The sequence below is a fragment of the Humulus lupulus genome, chromosome 1, assembly GCF_963169125.1.
Source record: "Humulus lupulus chromosome 1, drHumLupu1.1, whole genome shotgun sequence".
Classification (NCBI taxonomy): Eukaryota; Viridiplantae; Streptophyta; class Magnoliopsida; order Rosales; family Cannabaceae; genus Humulus; species Humulus lupulus.
The window spans coordinates 266,195,420-266,202,960 of NC_084793.1; positions in this window are offsets into that span (position 1 = coordinate 266,195,420).

Consider the following 7,541-nt stretch of genomic DNA (forward strand, 5'->3'; position numbering starts at 1 on the left):
CAATAATTATGTTTAGTGCATAGAAAAATATTTTACTTATTAAATAAGTCCTTTTGCCCATTTTTGTATTTATCTTTGTCAGTGTTTGTTTGAGCCATTTCGGGGACCATGGACCTATAATATTAAGCTCCAATAAATTGAAACTAAATAATTAAACTCTTTAATTATAATAGTTAATTTATTAATTATGATATTTCTCCACTATAAATTCAGAATTGAACTCTTTATGTTATAGATATACTTTTACAGAAATCTTATTTTAAGCTGTCCATTGATATAACCATCTTACAATAGTTCAACCCTTTAATTAATTAGTTCATAAATTAGAATTGAATAATTATCATTTTACCTTTCTAATTTACTTCTTATTCCTTAAGTACCATTAATTCACTAGTGAATAATTAATCTATAATCTAATTATAGATTTGAGCTCAAAATCATTCAGTTCCAGAATTAACCCTTAAGGGAACTTATATACGATCCGTTAGGAAAGATTAGATTCCCTATTGTTGATACATGTTCCCAGCCGTTCATGATATTAAATCTCTAAAACAAAAGTCATTGGCCTCATTCTATGAAGAGACCTTAACGAATGAATCAAAAGATTTAATAAACATGAACAGGAGTTCATGAACACTCAGGATTTAGGTTGATCTATAAATGATCATCAGTTATGATATGAATTACAAATCTTTATTATTAAATAGTTTTTGGATAAAGACTATTATTCATATCGGTCTATGTCATATATAATCATATTATATAAATCACCTTTACCGAGATGTCTTACCACATCAATAATCCAAATCTAGATTATTTGTATCAACATGATACTCAGCAAACCATACTTACAACCCCAATTAAAGAATTCCATAACTTCAATTTGTTTTTGTTGACTATTTTTTGTTCATTCATGTGATCTTAATTCTCTTGTACTAATACAAGATCACATCCTCAATAACGAATATGAAAATTTTCTGATATTTACAAAAATTATTCAAACAATAATTTAGTAATCTAAATATAACAATAATAGACCATTGTATTTATTTATTCATCGAAATAATAAATGTCTTTTACATGCTTTTAGGACATATTCCTAACATTCTCCCACTTGTACTTAAAGTAAGTAAGACATTTCTCTCAATCCCATATTACGTACATGACCCTCGAATTGCTTTGCAGGAAGCATCTTCGTAAATGGGTTTGTCGGGTTGTGTTCTGATGTGATTTTCAGAATGGACACATCTCCTCTATGTACAATTTCTCTGACTAAGTGGTATTTACGCTCTATATGCTTTCCCCTCTTGTGGCTTCTTGGTTCTTTAGAATTAGCCACTGCTCCACTGTTGTCACAGTAAAGAACAAGTGGTTTCTTCACTTCTGGAACCACTTCCAGATCCATGTAGAACTTTTTTAGCCAAACTGTCTCCTTAGCTGCTTCATAAGCCGCTATATACTCGGCTTCCATGGTGGAGTCTACTATGCTGGTTTGTTTAATACTTTGCCAGACTAACGCTCCTCCTCCAAGAGTAAACACTGATCCAGAAGTTGACTTTCTACTATCTTTGTTTAATTGAAAGTTAGAATCAGTGTAACCAGTGGGGTTCAGGTCTCCACCTGAATATACAAGCATATAATCTCTAGTATTTCTAAGATACTTGAGAATATTCTTCACTGCAATCCAATGACTCAATCCAGGATTGGATTGATAACGACTGACTATCCCAACTGCATAACAAATGTCAGGTCTTGTACACTACTTAGCGTACATCAGACTGCCTACTGCTGAGGCATAAGGACACTATCTCATGTCTTCCTCTTCCTGAAGTGTTTTGGGACACTGCTCCTTGGAAAGGAATACTTCAGAACGGGTTGGCATATCACCCTTTTTGAAGTTTTGCATATTAAAGCGTTTTAGCAACTTATCAATATAAGTTGCTTAAGATAGTGCCAAAATTTTTGTTCTGTCTATCTCTAAGAATCTTAATGCCCATAACATACTTGGCTTCTCCCAAATCTTACATTTGGAATTGTTCAGATAACCAGTTCTTTACCCTTGATAATGATGTTACGTCATATCCAACAGTAATATATCATTTACGTAAAGAACGAGGAATACTACTATACCATCTTTGATTTGTTTATAGACACAAGATTCGTCAACATTTTGTTCAAAAACCAAATGTTTTACTTGTGTCATCAAATCTAAGATTCCAAGATCTAGAAGCTTGTTTGAGTCCATGAATGGACCTAAGAAGCTTGCAAACCTTTTGCTCTTGACCTTTTTAATTTGAACCCTTCTGCTTGAGACATGTAAATGGTTATGTCAAGGTAGCCATTCAGAAAAGCTATTTTGACATCCATTTGCCAGATCTCGTAATCCATGCATGCAACTATGGACAAGAGTATACGAATGGATTTTAGCATGGCTACAGGAGAAAAGGTTTCTTCATAGTCAACCCCTTCTTTCTGTGTGTAACCTTTGGCTACAGGCCTTGCTTTGAAAATCTCTACTTTCCCATCCGCTTCTCTTTTCTTCTTGAATATCCATTTGCAACCAATGGGTTTGATATTCTCAGGTGGATCTTCAAGAACCCAGACAGAATTGGAATACATCGATTCCATTTCTTGGTTCATGGCTTCTTGCCATTTTTCCTTGTCAGAATCATTCATTACATATTTAAATGTCAATGGATCGTCTTTGTTTATGTCAGACACAATCATTTGAACTTCGTGTTCATAGCGTGTGGGTTGCTTACTAACCCTCCCACTATGACGAGGTTCTTTACTATTCTGACTAGAACTAGCAGTTTCCTCTTGTCGTTTCTCATTGGTTGTTGCTGGTGACTTTGCAACTTCATTCGAGATCATCTCCTCTAGAACAACCTTTTTGCAAGGTTTGTGGTTATTAACATAGTCATATTCAAGAAAAGTTGCATTTGTCGATACAAATATTTTATTTTCTTTTGGACTATAGAAAATTCCATCTCTAGTCTCTTTGGAATATCCCACAAACATGCACACTTCATAGCATGATTCCAACTTCCCGGTCTTTCCTTTAAGCACGTGTGTAGGACACCCCCAAATTCGAAAATTGTAATGCCCCAAATTTCCTAATAAGGTTTAGGACCTAGATTAGGAGGCCGGGAGGGCCATAATTGGTATATTATGTTATTAAATGATTAGATGCATGTTTATGTGAATTATATTACAATATGATGATAAATGCATGCATATGGGTTTATTTTTAATTATAAGGGCATTTTGGTAATTTGGCCCGTTGAGGGCGTAATTGTGTATTTTCGTGCATGTGGGTGAGTTATGAATGGTACCACATTATATGTGGATTTGTTTGAGCCTTTCGGCATGAGACGATCATGAAATGCAAGTGTTCGGTCTGGTCATAACGGGATTAAGCTCCGGGCTCGGGGTGAGTCTCGGGGTGATTTTAATAGTTAGAACATTACCGGGAATTAAAGGGTAATGCGATATGGATTATTGGTGTTTAAGAATTTTGAGAATAACGAGAATTGGAGGGTGTTAATTATGATTGACGAAATAGGTGCGAAATGACGATTTTGCCCTTGGTGGTTGTTAAGGTTTTATTTTAGACTTGAGGGAATTTAAGTCTTTTCACCCTTAAGGATTTATATCAGCCATTAAGGCTGTAGAAGCTTACCAAAAGCAGATTCTCACTTCCTTTCTCTCCCGATGGTTTTTCTCTTCCATTTCTCTTTGAATTTTCTAGCTCTTTTTGAGGAACCAAGCCAAGGAACCAAGCTGTGATAAGCTAAGGTTATGCTCTACCATTGAAGAGGGTGTGTTGCTGAGATTGAGGTGAGTTTTTAGCCATTAGAACTCTTGTTCTTGCTCTGTTTTCCTAGTTGATTTTCAGCTGGTTTTTGAGTTGGAAAGTTGGGAATTGATTGGAGTTTTTGCTAGGGTTCTTGGGGTTGTGGTGCCTAGGACATGTGGGGATGGTTTTTGGGTTCATTTGGGACTTAATTTGATGTTTCGAAGCTTTTGGTTTGGGTTAGAAATGGTGGAGTCGAAGGGAGAAGTTTCTGGGCATTTTCAGGCTGGAGGTAGCGCTACAGCACCCACAAGGGGGCGCTACAGCGCTACCTGATGTGGCTCTGGGCGGTATTGGTTCTATCTTGAGCGCTGGGGCGCTAGGGGGGTAGCGCTACGGCGCTACCCTGTTCCTTCAGAACCCCGTTTTGAGTGTTTTTAAGGGTTTTTGGCTCGGGGTGTCAATCCTTAAGGCCCGGGATTGAATCTACTCATAGTGTGGGTACATTTTGGGGTCCCGAGAGTGGGGTTTAGATCAAGACCCTATCTTTGTTGATTTTCATTAATTGGAGGTTATATTTGGTTATGACTAGGTGACTGCTAAAAGACTAAAAGATCGATTGTTCTCAAGGGTCGTTCAATTATTGTTCTTTGCTCGAACCTGAGGTAAGAAAACTGCACCCTGTGTATATGTGACATGCATGGTTATTCTTGATGCATGTTGGATGTTTAAATGTGATGCATGTGATGCACGAGAAACATGTGATAAGGACATGCTATGAATATTGAATATGAGATTGTTTAGAGCTTGAGCCTGTGTTTATGCATGATCCTAGTTTTGCTAGCAATTATTAAGTAAGCATGCTGAATGCCATGCATTTGGATATTTGACATTTGATATATGTTTGGTAGCATTGCTTACTTGTGTATGGCACTGACTAGTCAGGGACGGAAATGGTCGCGCATCACTGACCTAAGAGCCGAGAACGGCATACGCGTCATGAACGCAGGGCTGATAAAAGATTAGATCTAATCGATATCAGCGTTGAATGACTATGGGAGCATTGATGCTGGACCGACCCTAAGGTCGATGAAAATTTATAAGCGCTTTACTAGTCTAGGACTAGTTACTCAGAGCTAGGGCCAAAGGCCTAGGTGACGGTTTGCCACATGGCTAGGGAGCGGAATCCCATGGTTGTGACTCTATGTTAATGCGATACATTATATTGGTGACTAGTTCATCAAACACCTATCTTGTTTAAGCTAGTGAAATGATCACTTATCTATAAAGCCCAGTGACCCTATCGTCACATGACTAATGGGAACAGAACCCACCTTAGTGAATATTACAACTGTCACTCTTCTATTTAGGGCTATAAGCCCGGTATGGTTACCAGAACCACCAGTGTTAAATCACTTATCTGATTTGGATTGACTTGATAGTCATCCACTCAGGAGGGCAGGATTCCTTATCCTGGATACCTATCATTACGTGAACCTATTTGCCTGCTTGAATAGGGCTATATTTGTTAGGCGTGTGCCTTATGATTTGATGGCATGTTATTACTGTTCATGAGCATATTAAGTTTTTTTGCTGGGCTTCCGCTCACGGGTGCTATGTGGTGCAGGTAAAGGCAAAAGAAAGCTGGACCATCCTTGAGTTGGAGAGCTTAGGTGACGATGTGTACATATGCAGCTGCTCGACCGCCACGGCCGAGGGTTGAAAGGGGAACTAGGGTTAAACCCTGTTTTACTGCTTAGATCGACTGGTTGTAAATATTTTCTTGTAATAGACCTTCAAATTATATTTTTGGGATCCCAATGTATACAGTAAATGTTCTAAGGAAACGTTATATCTTAACCAAAATTTTTAATCCCTAAACCGCTAATCATGCTTAGTTACACGATTTTGGCCAAATGACTCGATTAGCGAGTTTAGCACTGTTTATAGGGCACACCGTAATGGTCCCTGGAGTTTAGGGCATTACAAAAATGGTGTAAACTAGGTTTACAACCATTCCATAATTCGATGGGTGTCTTTTGGATAGACTTAGATGGAAAATCATTCAATATGTATAGAACACATTGAATCGCATAGCCCTAGAATGACAGTGGTAATGATGAGAAACTCATCATTGATCTAACCATATCTAATAACGTTATATTCCGTCTTTCTGAAATACCATTTTGCTGTGGCGTTCCAGGTGCTATGAGTTGGGATTGAATGCCATGCTCACGTAGATGGTCCTCGAATTCAACATCCAAGTACTCTCCTCATTGATCAGATCGAAGAGCTTTTAGTGATTTACCTAATTGCTTTTCAGCTTCTGCTTGAAATTCTTTGAACTTTCCAAAAGTTTTAGATTTTCTTTGCATTAAGTATAGGTAACCATATCTTGAATAATCGTCAATGAAAGTGACGAAATATTCATAACCTCCTCTTGCTTGTACATTAAGTGGACTGCAACATTCGTATGTACTAGCTGAAGTGGTTCTGTGGCTCTTGAACCTTTAGCAGAGAGAGGTCTCTTGGTCATTTTTCCTTCTAGACAAGATTCACAAACAAGGAGAGATCCAATAGATAGTTCTCTTAAATTACCATCCTTTACAAGCCTATTTATTCTATCTAGACCAATATAGCCCAATCTCAAGTGCTACAGATATGTCTCACTATCGGAATTAGTTTAATAGATCTAGGATTAGCTGTTTTAAATAATTTAGAATTATAAAAAGTTTGTCATTCATTATAAGTATGTAAACTTTGTTTATCCCAAAGCATTTGCATAACAAGTAAATAGATAATTTCTTCAAATAATAACTACTTTATTATTAAAGAAATAAATGTTATGAAAAAATAGAAATAAGTTTCTAAACATTAATAATCAAAATTACTAACAATAAACTAAATTTCTAGACTGTAGTTTTCTTTGTTTAAATCTAAAATTTCCAAAACAAAATAAAGAAATTTAAATTGTTCAACTAACAATAAAATTACTAAATAAAACTACTCTCCAACTCCTCCAGCTCTTTACTCGCTATCAAAATTCTCATCAGTCTCTTCCTCCTTTTCAGGGTTCTGATTTTGCGAAAGGAAAAACAAAAGAAAAATAGATTAGTGGCATATATTTTTTACCCAAAAAATTGGCGTCGTTTATGGAAAATTTGAATGATAAAGTTGTCTGTGATGATAACAAAAACAATTTCCTAATGCTTAAGTGTTTATTTATTTTTGTATCTTCTTGCAGAAAATAGATCGACCAATACTTCGTTTGAAAGAACAAAATGCCTCGATCAAAAGCGCAACAGGAGGAAGCTACAAGTCAATCTCCTCAAATAAACTACATGCAAGAATTACATAAAGTGATGCAGTATATGCAACAAATGAAAGAACAAGATGATGCAAGGTTTCGTCGAGTAGAAGAGTGACGGCAACAGGCAGAGGAATGACATAAAAAGTAGATAGAGGAAATGGCTACTCAACGAGCTAAGTTGGTAGCAGAGCTGGCGATGATGCGGCAGGAGAAGGACGTCCATCAAGGGCAAACAAAGAACACAATAACATGATAAGGCGATAAGGCTCAGTGGGAAAATAACCTGGAACATTGAGAATAAGAAGAGGATGCACCAAAGATTTATGAGGAAGAAACACAAAAATCATCGCACAGAGAAAAAGAACAGAGCAGAACTCATACCGCAAAGAAAGTAGTGACACCGACTGTTCAAAAACTATTACCAATCTGCCAGTC